Source organism: Phyllobates terribilis, unplaced genomic scaffold (assembly GCF_046119375.1).
Source record: "Phyllobates terribilis strain yellow unplaced genomic scaffold, ASM4611937v1 Scaffold_4__5_contigs__length_816908805, whole genome shotgun sequence".
Lineage (NCBI taxonomy): Eukaryota > Metazoa > Chordata > Amphibia > Anura > Dendrobatidae > Phyllobates > Phyllobates terribilis.
The window spans coordinates 814150202-814169257 of record NW_027362764.1 but is presented as its reverse complement, the minus strand read 5'-3'; positions in this window follow the sequence as shown (position 1 = coordinate 814169257).

Sequence of the window (19056 nt, the reverse complement as noted above, 5' to 3'; positions counted from 1 at the left end):
GGGATGCACGCATGCAGGAGTATCAGCAGAGACTGTTGCAGAATCTTACATGTGCTTTTCCACAAAATACCAGTGGTGCACGTAGTGAATCTCACAGTTCCAACTTGCCAACCGTGGGACCGTCAAGTGTTCAGCACTCAAACCGTAACAGAACCACAGTATCTGCTGGTAACATCAATTTTGCGGAATCATTTCACCACTTTTTTAGCCCATCCTTTGCAAGGCCACAGGAGACAAGAAGTCTGACACATAGTCAACGCCTAGAGACGATGGTACAGGAGTATCTCCAAGTAAACATTGAAGCCACGACTGTGTCACTGGACCCTTGCTCTTTTTGGGCTTCCAATCTGGATAAATGGCCGGAGCTAGCCACTTACGCCTTGGAGATCTTGTCATGCCCCGCAGCCAGCGTTCTGTCTGAACGTGTGTTCAGCGCTGCTGGTGGTGTGCTGACAGATAAGCGCACGCGGCTCTCCACTGATAATGTAGACAGACTCACGTTCATAAAGATGAACAAATCATGGATCCGAAACGACTTTTCTACCCCTGTGTCATCCTGGGGAGAGTAAAAGCTTGATGATTGGTTAAAATCACCCTACCAACCGTTTTAAGCTTTCAAATTACTAATCATGTTTATCTGTATCTTGACTGGAAAATAATTTGGGCTTTGTAGCAGTGTGCAGCACTGATCCTATTAGGCCATCTATAATAAGCTTCACCAGATTTAAAATTACTAATCATGTTTATCTGTATCTTGACTGGAAAATAATTTGGGCTTTGTAGCAGTGTGCAGCACTGATCCTATTAGGCCATCTATAATAAGCTCCACCAGATTTAAAGTTAAAAATAATTTTTAGCTGCATCTAGCCCGGAAAATAATTTTGGGGCTCCGAGATGCGCAAGGCACATAAGTGCCTTCTTGCTGCACTACCTGCAGCATGACCCTCATATTGTCAGAATTCGAAGTAATCATGACTACTGGGTTGCCACACTCTTAGATCCCCCAAACTTTTCGATCAACCTTTTCATTTTAATAAGGACCAAAAAAATGGTCATTTTAGAAATTATAAGCATTAGCAGGTTGTTAGAAACTGAAATCAAACAGTTTTCAACTCAAAACTTTATTCTAGGTGATGTTACATTTTCACATAGGACCCCTTGTTCGAAAGGAGCTTCTGAACTCTCTCGTCCATTGAATTTGTCAGGTTTTGGATGGTTTCTGCTTCAATTGTTTTGCATGAGGACAGAATACCCTCCCAGAGCTGTTGCTTAGATGTGAACTGCCTCCCGCCATCATAGACACTCCTTTTAATGATGCTCCAAAGGTTCTGAATGGGGTAGAGGTCAGGGGAGCATGGGGGTCACACCATAAGTTTGTCCCCTTTTATGCCCATATCAGCCAGAGATGCAGATGTTTTATGTGCAGCATGAGATGGTGCATTATCATGCAGAAAAATGATCTTGCTGTGAAATACACGGTTCTTCTTCTTGAACCATGGCAGGAAGTGCTGTTTGAGAAAATCCACATACATTATGGAGTTCATCTTTAGCGCCTTCAGGGATCCTAAAGGGGCCGACAATCTCTCTCCCCATGATTCCAGCCCAAAACATTACTCCACCTCCTCCTTGTTGGCGCTGTAGCCGTGTTTGCGTGGGGTGTCCATCAACCAGCCATCCTCCACTCCATTCATCTGGACCATCGAGCGCTGCACGGCACTCATCCGTGAACAAAACAGTTTTGAAATCAGTCTTCATGTAATGTTTGGCCCACTGAAGCCGTTTCTGCTTGTGTGAAGTGGATAGAGGAGGTCGACAGGATGGCGTATGCACAGCTGCAAACCTCTGAAGGACCCTGCATCTTGTTGTTCGGGGGACGTTGGAGGCACAAGCAGCTTCAAAAACTTGTCTGCTGCTATGACAAGGCTTTTTTGCCGCTGCTGTTTCAACCTGACGTAATTGCCTGTAGGAAAGAGTCCTCAATTTGCCCTTATCAGCACGCACACGTGTGTACTGTGAATCAGCTACATACTTCTTGATTGCCAAGACACTTCATCCTGATCATCGCACAATGTTGATTGTAGTCATGCCTTGACCTAAACACTCCACAATTTGTTGCTTCTCAGCAGCCGACACATCCTTTTTCTTTCCCATTTTGGCAGAAAATGTAGGCTGCTTAATAATGTGAGACAGTCTTCTTAAGTAGTCTTGCCTTTCATTGGACACACCTGCCAAACTAATTAGCACAGGTGTCTGCAATTGCTTACAGTGATATAAAGAGCCCTGACACACATCACCATCAATGAGTTTAACTGACAAACAAACAAATTCTTCCCTTATCACTCCTAAACACTTTTTGCATAATAATTTGGAACGCGGTGTACATGTGCTTTTCCACAAAACACCAGTGGTTCACGTAGTGAATCTTACAGTTCTAACTTGCCAACCGTGGTCTGTATGGAGTTGTTCAATAAAGGGCCCAAAATTAAGATAACATAGATAAGAGAGGTCTCTATGAATAGGAATTCCTAAGTATTTGATACCCTGTGAGGGCCAGGCAAAGGGAAAGTTGGACTGGATGGAATCCTATATGGATTTGGGGAGGGAGACATCAAGGGCCTCAGACTTCGCTGCATTGATTTTAAAATTTGACCATGTAACAAAGTGATCTATTTCAGCCATAACAGCAGGGATGGATATATGTGATTGAGTGATATATACTAGGACATCATCAGCAAATAGAGAGCACTTGTACTCGGTGCCTCCCACCTCAATCCACCTAATATTGGGGTTATGGCGAATTGATGAGAGCAGGTGCTCCGTCACTAGGATGTATAAGAGAGGGGACAGAGGACATCCCTGCCTTGTCCCATTGGTGATTGTGAAAGGTGATGAAAATGTTCTGATGCACCCCCTAGGCCTTGGGACACCCGGAGCCGGACCCTTTTTGGTGGATGCTGGTGGTTGTAGTCTTCGTGGCGGCGACCCGGTTCCGTGGCTCAGGGCGGTCAAACCAGTGGCGGAACTATTTATGTGGTTTTGATGTTTAAATGTCCGACTACGCCACCCGTGGATTGCGGTCAGAGTGAACCGCCGCTACAGGGCAGACCGCTGAGGCTGGTGTTGTGGGTGCAGCAGAGCGTAGCATAACTCCCCACGGGAGGAGTATAGCCTCAGGGCAGTGTATGCGGAGGATGGGGGTGATGGTGCAGGGCAGCAGCAGTAACGACACGGAGTCAGTGATGCAGTCCAGGGCCTTTACTCACAGTTCTTATTATCCAGACCACATCTGCAGGTAACGGCTGCCCACGTCGTACTGTGCTCACCAGGTGAGGGGCTCAGACAACTCCCAGATAACTTTGGAGCGCTTCACAGGACCCCCTTTGTATGTCCTTTGTCTGGCCTTTCTTACCAACCCTTCTGTCCGGCTGCCTCGGGCCTCCTCTTGGTAAACTTGGCGCCAGTTTCCCTGACCCTATGTGGTGCCTTCCTAGCGGGTGTAGCGAGGGGCTGCGCCACATAAAATGTCAGAGCCTCCGGTTTCTAGCTGAGGGTCGTTTCCTGCCTCCACTAGTTCGGGACCGGTCTCCCCCTTTGGCCTGACCCCTCCACGCAGGTGGATTCGGGCGTGCGGTGGCGACTCGCCCGTCCGCACCCCTGGGATCCCTTCATTCCTCGTTCCTGGAGCCTTCTCCGCTCCTCTTCCTTCCTTCTCCCTCTTCCAGGCCTGGGCCTCTGTTACTAGGCCCGCCTCCGGAGCAGAGCTCATGCAGAGCCCCTGCTCCCTGCCACTTCTGCTCAGACTTCTCTGCACTGAACTAAGATGGTGCCCACCTTTTATACTCCCTTCTCAATGCACCCAGGAACTGCTTCCTCCCTGCTCCTGCACTACAGGGTTCCCCTTCCTCAGTGTTCCCTCCCCCCACTCCAGCCAGGGACAGGGACTGTCGTGCCCATCTCAGGGGCATATTGGTCGCCCTGCCCCACGGCAATGTGGTGTAATGCATGCAGGTGTCGGGTCCTGATCCACACTCCATCCTTACCTGAGAGTGAGATATCACACCTCTGGGTGAGGTGCAATACGTCTGTAGCAACCGAGCCCTCAGGGTGCTACAGTTCCATTTATCTTCAGCCTAGGTGACGTATTGCGATACAGGGCCGTGATTTTGGCTATAAAAGGGTCCCCTAGACCCCTACCCCAAGCTTTTTAAGAGAATCATATATGGCGTGCCAGGAGACTCTATGGAATGCTTTCTCAGCATCCAACGAGAGTATCTAATTACAAATTTTTAACTGCATCTAGCCCAGGAAATACTTTGTGCCTAGTAGCAGTGTCTGCTAGTCAGCGGATTATCCCGGCTGTTAAGCAAGCTGCACCACCTGTAGTTTAGACACTTAATTTTTTCAAAGGAAATGCTTCGGGACCATGGGATACTTAGTGAAGAGCATCAGGAGGCACCCCAAGGCATAGGGGCTGGGACTGGCAGTAGGATGCCTTGCGGTGGACAGCCGAGCTCGATCCTTATAAAAGCTTTTTAACTGCAGCAGCTTTAGTGGACGCTACTGGAGCTGGAATTACGCGGCTGCTGGCATGAGACTTGCCCTCCAATAGATCCTTGTAAATGGATTTAAAGTGTATTCATTCAAATTAGAGAGACAATTTAAATTAAAAAGCTTAGAGCTGCCTCCACCACAGGGGGGCTCTCTCGACCCACCAGCGGACAGGCACCAGTATTGGGAGAGGGGGGCTGGCCGTCAGGGTTCACCGCGGCTCTGGCACAAACCCGGCGACACAGAGGTGGCACGGGCAGGAGCGGACTGGCCGTGTCGGCTTCTCACTTTTTGGATTTTAGAAGGGCATGACATGCCTATATCTGTGTCTCCCCCTCCTTTTACTCCTCCACCTCTTTTATTTTCGCATGACTATATGTACTTGTCACTTTTCCATGTGTTAGTTGTGTCTTCTGAGCAGTTTGTCAGCTTTTGGACACCTTTGAAGGTGTTTTCTATGTGTTTCTATGTGTTTTTGTTTGCCTGCCATTGGTTTTAACGGTGTTCGAAGGTGTTCGACGAACAGTTCGACGAACAGTTCGGCGAACACACGGGTGTTCGACGAACCGAACCGAACTCGAACACTACGGGGGTGGCTCAACACTACCGGAGACTCCTTAGGGCGGCGCGCGCGGCCCCTTTAAGAGGGGGGGAGCCCGCGCGCACGCGCCCTAAGCACAGTGACCGGGGAGGAGCGTGCGCTGCCAGCAGAGCGGGAGGAAGACGCCGGGCACGGAGCGGAGAGGTGAGGGGAACAGCGCCTCTGTCGGACGCCGATGCTACAGTACCCCCCCTTTAGGCCCCCCCCTTTTTTAGGCCAGACAGAAATTTACCAAGGATGAGAGGGGCATGTATGTTCTCCCGGGGCTCCCACGTTCTCTCCTCAGGACCAAACCCCTTCCAATCTACTAGAAAAAAGGTCTTTCCTCTTACCCTTTTGGTGGCAAGAATGTTCTCTACCTCAAACTCGTTTTCAGTGGAAACCGGAGCAGGAGGCGTACCTGTAGACTTGGAAAAAGAGTTAAGTACCACGGGTTTGAGGAGAGATACATGGAAGGAGTTAGGGATCCGCAAGTTGGCCGGGAGTTTCAATTTATAGGCCACCGGGTTGATCTGTTTGATAACCTCCAGTGGGCCGATGAACCGAGGCCCTAACTTGTAGGAAGGAATCTTGAGCCGGACATACTTGGACGAGAGCCAGACTTTATCTCCAGGACGGAATTGTGGAGGATCCAGGCGTTTTTTGTCAGCGTGTTTTTTCGTCCGCTCGGACGACTGAACGAGTGCGGATCGGGTACTCTCCCAAATGGAGGAAAATTTGCTAACGAGAGATTCCGCAGCCGGATTGTCCACCGAGGTGGAGACGGGAAATGGGATCCGAGGATGCTGACCGAAGACTACAAAAAACGGGGATTTGGAGGAAGATTCGCTCTCGTGATTATTGTAAGAGAATTCGGCCCATGGTAGGAGATCCACCCAGTCCGAATGGTGGGCATTAACGAAGTGCCGGAGGTAACTGGTCAGGATCTGATTGATCCGCTCCACTTGACCATTGGACTGTGGGTGGTAAGCGGAGGAGAAGTCCAGGGTGACGTCTAGCAGCTTACATGTGGCTCTCCAGAAGCGTGAGGTGAACTGAACCCCACGATCCGACACAATGTGGAGGGGCAGGCCATGGAGATGGAAGATGTGGCGGATAAAGTCTTTAGCCAGCTCGGGTGCAAACGGGAGGCCTGGCAGGGGAATGAAATGAGCCATTTTGGAAAAGCGGTCAGCGACCACCCAAATGACCGTACAACCGGCAGAGACAGGGAGATCTGTTATGAAGTCCATAGCTATATGCTGCCAGGGGGCAGCAGGTACTGGAAGAGGAAGGAGGCGACCGGCTGGCAGGTGTCTCGGAACCTTGTTGCGGGCGCAGGACACACAGGCAGAAACAAAGTCTATTACGTCCTTGTGCAGGGTAGGCCACCAGTAGTGCCGGGTAATAAGCTGGAGGGTCTTTTTCTGAACGGCGTGGCCAGCTAGCTTAGACGAGTGACCCCAGTGTAGGATCTTCTCCCGATCAGGTACCGTTATGAACGTCTTACCGGGAGGGAGACGATTTAGACTCACGGGGGCCACCTGCATTACTCTGGCGGGATCGATGATGTGTTTATGCTCCTCCTCAAGATCAGACACCAGGAAGGATTGGGACAAGGCGTCAGTTTTGATGTTTTTGTCAGCCGGGCGATAATGAAGAACGAAATCAAAGCGGGCAAAAAACAAGGACCACCGGGCTTGGCGCGGGTTAAGTCTCTGGGCGTTCTGGAGATAGGCCAAGTTCTTGTGGTCTGTGTAAATTATTACCGGGTGAAGAGCCCCCTCGAGCAGGTAACGCCACTCCTCCAGTGCCAGCTTAATGGCTAATAATTCTCGGTCTAATATGGAATAATTGCGCTCTGAAGAGGAGAAGAGTTTGGAGAAAAAGCCACAGGTTACCATTCTTCCGGAAGATGATTTTTGGGTAAGTACCGCCCCAGCTCCGGAGGAGGAAGCGTCAACTTCTAGGAAGAATTGTTTGTTGCCGTCCGGACGATGCAGCACCGGGGTGGAGGAGAAAGCCTGTTTTAAGGAAAGAAAGGCTTCCTCTGCTTCGGGCGGCCATTCTCTGGGATTAGTACCCTTACGGGTGAGCGCAGAGATAGGGGCAGTCCGGGAAGAGAAGTGCGGTATGAAGAGGCGGTAATAGTTGGCGAAGCCCAGGAACCGCTGAATAGCCTTCAACCCCTCTGGTCGGGGCCACTTCTGGATGGCAGACAGTTTCTCAGGATCCATTTGTAGGCCGGTCTGAGAGATTATGTAGCCCAGAAATGGAAGAGAGGTCTGCTCAAAGATGCACTTCTCATATTTAGCGTAGAGGTGGTTCTGCCTGAGCCTGAGCAGGACCTGACGAACATCCCTCCGGTGAGTAGGAAGGTCCGGAGAAAAGACCAAGATGTCGTCCAGGTACACCACCACGCAGGAGTAGAGAAGGTCACGGAAGATGTCATTGACCAACTCTTGAAAGACGGCAGGAGCGTTACAGAGACCGAAGGGCATTACAAGATATTCATAGTGGCCGTCCCGGGTGTTGAATGCCGTCTTCCACTCATCCCCCTGACGGATACGGACCAGGTTATACGCCCCACGGAGATCCAGTTTGGTGAAGATTCTAGCCCCCCTCAGACGGTCAAATAATTCAGGAATGAGCGGGAGGGGGTATTTATTCTTCACTGTAATCTGGTTAAGGCCTCTATAATCTATACATGGATGGAGTGAGCCGTCCTTCTTTTTGAGGAAGAAGCCTGCTCCCGCCCAGGAGGTAGATTTCCGGATAAATCCCCGGGCCAGATTCTCCTCAATATATTCTGACATGGACCGGGTCTCTGCAGCGGACAAAGGGTAGATACGCCCACGGGGAGGAGTAGAGCTGAGTATCAGGTCGATTGGACAGTCGTATGGTCTATGAGGGGGTAATGTCTCTGCTTCTTTTTTATTGAAGACATCCGCATAAGACCAATAGGGAACCGGTAGACTGGGTAGATTGACTGGGGTAGGAGAAGGACGAGCAGGATGAACGGGAACTAGACAAGTCTTATGGCAGTCCTGTCCCCAGCGAAGGACTTCTCCGGTCTGCCAGTCAAGCACGGGTGCATGTTTCTGGAGCCAAGGTAGGCCTAGCAAGAGTGCATGAGAGAGTCCAGGCAGAACATGAAAGAAGATGCTCTCAGAATGCAGCATTCCCACCTGCAGGGTTATGGATTCGGTGATGAGTTGGATGGGATGTGGTAAGAGGCCCCCATCCACGGCGGCGACAGATAAAGGTACGGCCAGAGGTTTGGTGGGAATGCGGTATTTTTCTACCAGGGATTGAGAGATGAGATTTCCAGCAGCTCCTGAGTCAAGTTGAGCCAGTTCAAAATAGCGGTTCTCTCCGCAGATGATAGAGATTGACAGCATCAGGGATGGAGAGGGTTTACTTTTGTCTAGAGCGACCTCTCTGAGCGATCCTAGACACAGGCGTTTCCCGACCTCTCCGGGCAGGAACGGATCCGGTGCTCCTTACTGCCACAGTAGAAGCAGCTCCCCTCGGCACGGCGTAAGTCTTGACGGGTTTTGACCATCTTGGTCTGGTCGACCTGCATAGGCTCAGGTGAGTGTGCCTGGGGAGTAACGGAGGGAGTGACGGGTTTCTGGAAGGTAGGGGCTAGACGTGGAAACCTCCTCTCACGGGTGACCTCTTTGGCGCGCTCCTGGAACCGGATGTCAATCCGGGTGGCAAGTGTTATTAAGTCGTCGAGAGTGGTAGGAATGTCCCCACCGGCGAGTTCATCTTTAATACGGCCGGACAGACCCTCCCAGAAGACAGACACCAGGGCGTCGTTATCCCAGGCCAGCTCCGAAGCAAGGGTACGGAACCATATGGCATATTGACCCACGGTGAGATTTCCTTGATGGAGGCGTAGCAGAGATGATGCGGATGAGGTCTTCCGTCCGGGTTCGTCGAAGACTTTCCGGAAAGCCGTGAGAAAGGCTGGCAGGTCGGACACCAGGGGGTCTCCTCTCTCCCATAGAGGATTTAGCCAAGCCAGTGCCTCCCCCGTGAGATGGTACATAAAGAAGGCTACTTTGGCCCGGTCGGAGATAAACTGGTGGGACAGGAGTTCAAAGTGCAGGGTGCACTGGTTTATGAAGCCCCGAGCTTGAGCGGGATCGCCTACAAAGCGAGGAGGTGCAGAAAGCCGGGGTCCGGGGCAGGATACCATGGTATTGGTGGGCAGCGGCGCTGCCGGGTTGCGAGTCATGACACTAGCGGTGGTTGCTGGTGGAGCAGTCAGAGTGTCCAGGCGAGAGTTGACATTCCGCAGGTGACTCAGGATGGACTCCTGTTGGGACCTCTGCCGGGACAGTTCATGACATAGGTCCGAGAGCAAGGGAGCTTGGGTGCCACCGGGTTCCATGGCCCGAGCAAACTGTAACGGGTCTGGGAGGTGGAACCACAGAGCAACTTTACAAAGGGGCAGTCCTTGTAAGGAAGCGGGTGACACCCAGGGAAGGCAGGTAGGCAGTCACGGCTAGTGACGGGGACAGTCTCTGGGTAAGAGGGCAGGAGGTCACGGCAAGTGACGGGGACAGCCTCTGGGTAAGAGGGCAGGAGGTCACGGCAAGTGATGGCTAAGCCTCCAGGTAGGCCAGCAGGCAGGTAACAGGTGGATGCTCCCAGGTGAGCGGGTAAGAGTCTCTGGACAGGAAGGTGGTCACAGCACGTGACGGCGGAGCCTCCAGGTAGGCTAGCAGGCAGGTAGCAGGTGAGCGCTCCCAGGTGAGCGGGCAGACGGATCCATAGACAGACTGGCAGGGCTGGCAGGCAGACTGTCGGACCGCGGGAATAACAGCAGATAGACATGAGTCAGGCAGGTATCAGACAGGAAACTGGCAGGTAACTGGAAACGGGACCTGAGGGCTGAAGCAGAGTGATGAACTATGCTACAACATTGCTCGGGCACCTCCATCTTGAAGGAGGTGCCTTATATATGGAGGGATCCTCCGGCCATTGGCCGGGGACTCCTTAGGGCGGCACGCGCGGCCCCTTTAAGAGAGGGGGAGCGCGCGCGCCCTAAGCACAGTGACCGGGGAGGAGCGTGCGCTGCCAGCAGAGCGGGAGGAAGACGCCGGGCACGGAGCGGAGAGGTGAGGGGAACAGCGTCCCTGCCTAGCAGGAGGCAGGGACGCCGACGCTACAGTGCCTAAATGTCTGTAGTTTGCAGCTGGCTATTGTGAGTAGTGTGACAGAGTTCCTTTGAAGCTCCTGATTCAATCTTCCTCAGCTACGTGTAAATTTGTTGTAAGCCTTTTTCCAGTGAAAAACACACTTAATTGGGTTTGACAGCTCTCCTTGTACTGCCATCTGCCTAGTAGCCACCTCTACTGTGTTGGCTAATTTGCAGAGAGATCGCTCTTTAGATTGTCAGCTCTTCTCTTGTGACAAATAGTATAGGAGAGGAGGGAAGGGAGGGAGTTTGGAAGAAATTGTAAATATTTTCTTAATATTTTTATGACAGTATGAGTAAAAAAGAGAAGCCAAGCACAATAAATAGTTACTCGTACCTTTTGGTCACTTCTGGCTCATTTCTGGCATATTTCTGATTAGCCACTTAAGAGCGACTCTTCTGAGCCACACCACGGTCTTATCACGGATGATATTACTCTGATGATATATATACTGATGACATCACAGTCATGTACTCCTCTAGAACCATTGTCCTTACTGATGACATCACAGTCATGTACTCCTCTAGAACCATTGTCCTTACTGATGACATCACAGTCATGTACTCCTCTAGAACCATTGTCCTTACTGATGACATCAAAGTCATGTACTCCTCTAGAACCATTGTCCTTACTGATGACATCACAGTCATGTACTCCTCTAGAACCATTGTCCTTACTGATGACATCAAAGTCATGTACTCCTCTAGAACCATTGTCCTTACTGATGACATCAAAGTCATGTACTCCTCTAGAACCATTGTCCTTACTGATGACATCAAAGTCATGTACTCCTCTAGAACCATTGTCCTTACTGATGACATCACAGTCATGTACTCCTCTAGAACCATTGTCCTTACTGATGACATCAAAGTCATGTACTCCTCTAGAACCACGGTCCTTACTAATAACATCACAGTCATGTCCTTCGCAGGGAGCATTGTCCTCACTGATGACATCACAGTCATGTCCTTCAAAGGGAGCATTGTCCTTACTGATGACATCACAGTCAAGTCCTCCACTGAGACCATTGTTCTCACTGATGACATCACAGTCATATCCTCCACTGAGAGCATTGTCCTCACTGATGACATCACAGTCATATCCTCCACTGAGACCATTGTCCTTACTGATGACATCACAGTCAGGTCCTCCTCTAGTACCATTGTTCTTACTGATGATATCACAGTCATGTCTTCCACTGAGACCATTGTCCTCACTGATGACATCACAGTCATATCCTCCTCTAGTACCATGGTCCTTACTGATGACATCACAGTCATGTCCTCCTCTATTATTAATATTATTATTTATTTATATAGCTCCATTGATTCCATGGCGCTGTACATAAGAAGGGGTTACATACCAGATACAGATATCACTTACAGTAAAGAACTAACAATGATAGACGGGTACAGAGGGAGGAGGACCCTGCCCCTGCGAGCTTACATTCTACAGATACATTGTATATTATTATTATTTATATAGCGCCATTGATTCCATGGTGCTGTACATAAGAAGGGGTTACATACCAGATACAGATATCACTTACAGTAAAGAACTAACAATGATAGACGGGTACAGAGGGAGGAGGGCCCTGCCCCTGCGGGCTTACATTCTACAGATACATTGTATATTATTATTATTTATATAGCGCCATTGATTCCATGGTGCTGTACATAAGAAGGGGTTACATACCAGATACAGATATCACTTACAGTAAAGAACTAACAATGATAGACGTATACAGAGGGAGGAGGACCCTGCCCCTGCGGGCTTACATTCTACAGATACATTGTATATTATTATTATTTATATAGCGCCATTGATTCCATGGTGCTGTACATAAGAAGGGGTTACATACCAGATACAGATATCACTTACAGTAAAGAACTAACAATGATAGACGGGTACAGAGGGAGGAGGGCCCTGCCCCTGCGGGCTTACATTCTACAGATACATTGTATATTATTATTATTTATATAGCTCCATTGATTCCATGGTGCTGTACATAAGAAGGGGTTACATACCAGATACAGATATCACTTACAGTAAACTAACAATGATAGACGGGTACAGAGGGAGGAGGACCCTGCCCCTGCGGGCTTACATTCTACAGATACATTGTATATTATTATTATTTATATAGCGCCATTGATTCCATGGTGCTGTACATGAGAAGGGGTTACATACCAGATACAGATATCACTTACAGTAAAGAACTAACAATGATAGACTGGTACAGAGGGAGGAGGACCCTGCCCCTGCGGGCTTACATTCTACAGATACATTGTATATTATTATTATTTATATAGCACCATTGATTCCATGGTGCTGTACATGAGAAGGGGTTACATACCAGATACAGATATCACTTACAGTAAAGAACTAACAATGATAGACGGGTACAGAGGGAGGAGGACCCTGCCCCTGCGGGCTTACATTCTACAGATACATTGTATATTATTATTATTTATATAGTGCCATTGATTCCATGGCGCTGTACATGAGAAGGGGTTACATACCAGATACAGATATCACTTACAGTAAAGAATTAACAATGATAGACGGGTACAGAGGGAGGAGGACCCTGCCCCTGCAGGCTTACATTCTACAGATACATTGTATATTATTATTATTTATATAGCTCCATTGATGCCATGGTGCTGTACATGAGAAGGGGTTACATACCAGATACAGATATCACTTACAGTAAAGAATTAACAATGATAGACGGGTACAGAGGGAGGAGGACCCTGCCCCTGGGGGCTTACATTCTACAGATACATTGTATATTATTATTATTTATATAGCACCATTGCTTCCATGGTGCTGTACATGAGAAGAGGTTACATACCAGATACAGATATCACTTACAGTAAAGAACTAACAATGATAGACGGTACAGGGGGAGGAGGACCCTGCCCCTGGGGGCTTACATTCTACAGATACATTGTATATTATTATTATTTATATAGTGCCATTGATGCCATGGTGCTGTACATAAGAAGGGGTTACATACCAGATTCAGATATCACTTACAGTAAAGAACTAACAATGATAGATGGGTACAGAGGGAGGAGGACCCTGCCCCTGCGGACTTACATTCTACAGATACATTGTATATTATTATGTATTTATATAGTGCCATTGATGCCATGGTGCTGTACATGAGAAGGGGTTACATACCAGATACAGATATCACTTACAGTAAAGAACTAACAATGATAGATGGGTACAGAGGGAGGAGGACCCTGCCCCTGGGGGCTTACATTCTACAGATTCATTGTATATTATTATTATTTATATAGCTCCATTGATTCCATGGTGCTGTACATGAGAAGAGGTTACATACCAGATACAGATATCACTTACAGTAAAAAACTAACACTGATAGACGGGTATAGAGGGAGGAGGACCCTGCCCCTGCGGGCTTACATTCTACAGATACATTGTATATTATTATTATTTATATAGCGCCATTGATTCCATGGTGCTGTACATGAGAAGGGGTTACATACCAGATACAGATATCACTTACAGTAAAGAACTAACAATGATAGACGGGTACAGAGGGAGGAGGACCCTGCCCCTGCGGGCTTACATTCTACAGATACATTGTATATTATTATTATTTATATAGCGCCATTGATTCCATGGTGCTGTACATGAGAAGAGGTTACATACCAGATACAGATATCACTTACAGTAAAGAACTAACAATGATAGACGGGTACAGAGGGAGGAGGACCCTGCCCCTGGGGGCTTACATTCTACAGATAATTTGTATATTATTATTATTTATATAGCTCCATTGATTCCATGGTGCTGTACATGAGAAGAGGTTACATACCAGATACAGATATCACTTACAGTAAAAAACTAACACTGATAGACGGGTATAGAGGGAGGAGGACCCTTCCCCTGCGGGCTTACATTCTACAGATACATTGTATATTATTATTATTTATATAGCGCCATTGATTCCATGGTGCTGTACATGAGAAGGGGTTACATACCAGTTACAGATATCACTTACAGTAAAGAACTAACAATGATAGACGGGTACAGAGGGAGGAGGACCCTGCCCCTGGGGGCTTACATTCTACAGATACATTGTATATTATTATTATTTATATATTGCCATTGATTCCATGGTGCTGTACATGAGAAGGGGTTACATACCAGATACAGATATCACTTACAGTAAAGAACTAACAATGATAGACAGGTACAGAGGGAGGAGGACCCTGCCCCTGCGGGCGTACATTCTACAGATACATTGTATATTATTATTATTTATATAGCTCCATTGATTCCATGGTGCTGTACATGACAAGAGGTTACATACCAGATACAGCTATCACTTACAGTAACTAACAATGATAGACGGGTACAGAGGGAGGAGGACCCTGCCCCTGCGGGCTTACATTCTACAGATACATTGTATATTATTATTATTTATATAGCGCCATTGATTCCATGGTGCTGTACATGAGAAGGGGTTACATACCAGATACAGATATCACTTACAGTAAACTAACAATGATAGACGGGTACAGAGGGAGGAGGACCCTGCCCCTGCGGGCTTACATTCTACAGATACATTGTATATTATTATTATTTATATAGCGCCATTGATGCCATGGTGCTGTACATAAGGAGGGGTTACATACCAGATACAGATATCACTTACAGTAAAGAACTAACAATGATAGACGGGTACAGAGGGAGGAGGACCCTGCCCCTGCGGACTTACATTCTACAGATACATTGTATATTATTATTATTTATATAGCACCATTGATTCCATGGTGCTGTACATGAGAAGGGGTTTCATACCAGACACAGATATCACTTACAGTAAAGAATTAACAATGATAGATGGGTACAGAGGGAGGAGGACCCTGCCCCTGCGGGCTTACATTCTACAGATACATTGTATATTATTATTATATAGCTCCATTGATTCCATGGTGCTGTACATGAGAAGGGGTTACATACCAGATACAGATATCACTTACAGTAAAGAACTAACAATGATAGATGGGTACAGAGGGAGGAGGACCCTGCCCCTGGGGGCTTACATTCTACAGATACATTGTATATTATTATTATTTATATAGCTCCATTGATTCCATGGTGCTGTACATGAGAAGGGGTTACATACCAGATACAGATATCACTTACAATATAGAACTAACAATGATAGATGAGTACAGAGGGAGGAGGACCCTGCCCCTGTGGGCTTATATTCTACAGATACATTGTATATTATTATTATTTATATAGGGCCATTGATGCCATGGTGCTCTACATGAGAAGAGGTTACATACCAGATACAGATATCACTTACAGTAACTAACAATGATAGAAAGTTACAGAGGGAGGAGGACCCTGCCCCTGCGGGCTTACTTTATACAGATACATTGTATATTATTATTATTTATATAGTGCCATTGATTCCATGGTGCTGTACATGAGGAGGGGTTACATACCAGATACAGATATCACTTACAGTAAAGAACTAACAATGATAGACGGGTACAGAGGGAGGAGGACCCTGCCCCTGCGGGCTTACATTCTACAGATACATTGTATATTATTATTATTTATATAGCGCCATTGATGCCATGGTGCTGTACATGAGGAGGGGTTACATACCAGATACAGATATCACTTACAGTAAAGAACTAACAATGATAGACGGGTACAGAGGGAGGAGGACCCTGCCCCTGGGGGCTTACATTCTACAGATACATTGTATATTATTATTATGTATATATCACCATTGATTCCATGGTGCTGTACATGAGAAGGGGTTACATACCAGATACAGATATCACTTACAGTAAAGAACTAACAATGATAGACGGGTACAGAGGGAGGAGGACCCTGCCCCTGGGGGCTTACATTCTACAGATACATTGTATATTATTATTATTTATATAGCTCCATTGATTCCATGGTGCTGTACATGAGAAGGGGTTACATACCAGATACAGATATCACTTACAGTAACTATCAATGATAGACGGGCATAGAGGGAGGAGGACCCTACCCCTGCGGGCTTACATTCTACAGATACATTGTATATTGTTATTATTTATATAGCTCCATTGATGCTATGGTGCTGTACATGAGAAGGGGTTACATACCAGATACAGATATCACTTACAGTAAAGAACTAACAATGATAGATGGGTATAGAGGGAGGAGGACCCTGCCCCTGCGGGCTTACATTCTACAGATACATTGTATATTATTATTATTTATATAGTGCCATTGATTCCATGGTGCTGTACATGAGAAGGGGTTACATACCAGATACAGATATCACTTACAGTAAACTAACAATGATAGACGGGTACAGAGGGATGAGGACCCTGCCCCTGTGGGCTTATATTCTACAGATACATTGTATATTATTATTATGTACAGTGCCTACAAGTAGTATTCAACCCCCTGCAGATTTAGCTGGTTGACACATGCGGAATTAACTTGGCGTTGTGACATTTGTACTGTAGATCAGCCCGGAAGTGGGAAATGCACTGCAGCAAATTTTGTTTTTTTTTGGTTTTTTTTTTTGTTTTTTTTTAAAACGTTAAAAGTTAATTCAGAGTGTCATTTATTATTCAACCCCTCAAACCACAAGAATTCTGTTTGGTCCCCCTAAAGTATCAAGAAGTAGTTCAGGCACCAAGAATAATGAGCTTCACATGTGTGGATTAAAGATCTCTTTTGCCAGCCTTTTCTGACTATTTAAGACCCTCCCCAAACTTGTGAACAGCACTCAGACATGGTCAACATGGGAAAGACAAAGGAGCATTCCAAGGCCATCAGAGACAAGATCGTGGAGGGTCACAAGGCTGGCAAGGGGTACAAAACCCTTTCCAAGGAGTTGGGCCTACCTGTCTCCACTGTTGGGAGCATCATCCGTAAGTGGAAGGCTTATGGAACTACTGTTAGCCTTCCACGGCCAGGACAGCCTTTGAAAGTGTCCTCCCGTGCCGAGGCCAGGCTTGTCCGAAGAGTCAAGGCTAACCCAAGGACAACAAGGAAGGAGCTCCGGGAAGATCTCATGGCAGTGGGGACATTGGTTTCAGTCAATACCATAAGTAACGTACTCCACCGCAATGGTCTCCGTTCCAGACGAGCCCGTAAGGTACCTTTACTTTCAAAGCGTCATGTCAAGGCTCGTCTACCGTTTGCTCATGATCACTTGGAGGACTCTGAGACAGACTGGTTCAAGGTTCTATGGTCTGATGAGACCAAGATCGAGATCTTTGGTGCCAACCACACACGTGACGTTTGGAGACTGGATGGCACTGCATACGACCCCAAGAATACCATCCCTACAGTCAAGCATGGTGGTGGCAGCATCATGCTGTGGGGCTGCCAAGGGGCCTGGCCATCTGGTCCGCATCCATGGGAAGATGGATAGCACGGCCTACCTGGAGATTTTGGCCAAGAACCTCCGCTCCTCCATCAAGGATCTTAAGATGGGTCATAATTTCATCTTCCAACAAGACAACGACCCAAAGCACACAGCCAAGAAAACCAAGGCCTGGTTCAATAGGGAAAAAGTCAAGGTGTTGGAGTGGCCTAGTCAGTCTCCTTACCTTAATCCAATTGAAAACTTGTGGAAGGAGCTCAAGAATAAAGTCCACATGAGACACCCAAAGAACCTAGATAACTTGGAGAAGATCTGCATGGAGGAGTGGGCCAAGATAACTCCACAGACCTGTGCCGGCCTGATCAGGTCTTATAAAAAACGATTATTAGCTGTAATTGCAAACAAGGGTTATTCCACAAAATATTAAACATAGGGGTTGTATAATAATTGACCCACACTTTTATGTTTAAAATGTAATAAAATTCAACTGAGCAACATAACTTTTTGGTTTGTAAGATTTATGCTTCTGTTCATAAAACCTACTCTCGTTTGCAGTTTGAAGGCTCTAACTTATTTGCATCTTATCAAACCAGCTAAATCTGCAGGGGGTTGAATACTACTTGTAGGCACTGTATATATCACCATTGATTCCATGGTGCTGTACATGAGAAGGGGTTACATACCAGATACAGATATCACTTACAGTAAAGAACTAACAATGATAGATGGGTACAGACGGAGGAGGACCCTGCCCCTGGGGGCTAACATTCTACAGATACATTGTATATTATTATTATTTATATAGCTCCATTGATTCCATGGTGCTGTACATGAGAAGGGGTGACATACCAGATACAGATATCACTTACAGTAAAGAACTAACAATGATAGATGGGTACAGAGGGAGGAGGACCCTGCCCCTGGGGGCTTACATTCTACAGATACATTGTATATTATTATTATTTATATAGCACCATTAATTCCATGGTGCTGTACATGAGAAGGGGTTACATACCAGATACAGATATCACTTACAGTAAACTAACAATGATAGACGGGTACAGTGGGAGGAGGACCCTGCCCCTGTGGGCTTACATTCTACAGATACATTGTATATTATTATTATTTATATAGTGCCATTGATGCCATGGTGCTGTACATGAGAAGAGGTTACATACCAGATACAGATATCACTTACAGTAAAGAACTAACAATGATAGACGGGTACAGAGGGAGGAGGACCCTGCCCCTGCGGGCTTACATTCTACAGATACATTGTATATTATTATTATTTATATAGCTCCATTGATTCCATGGTGCTG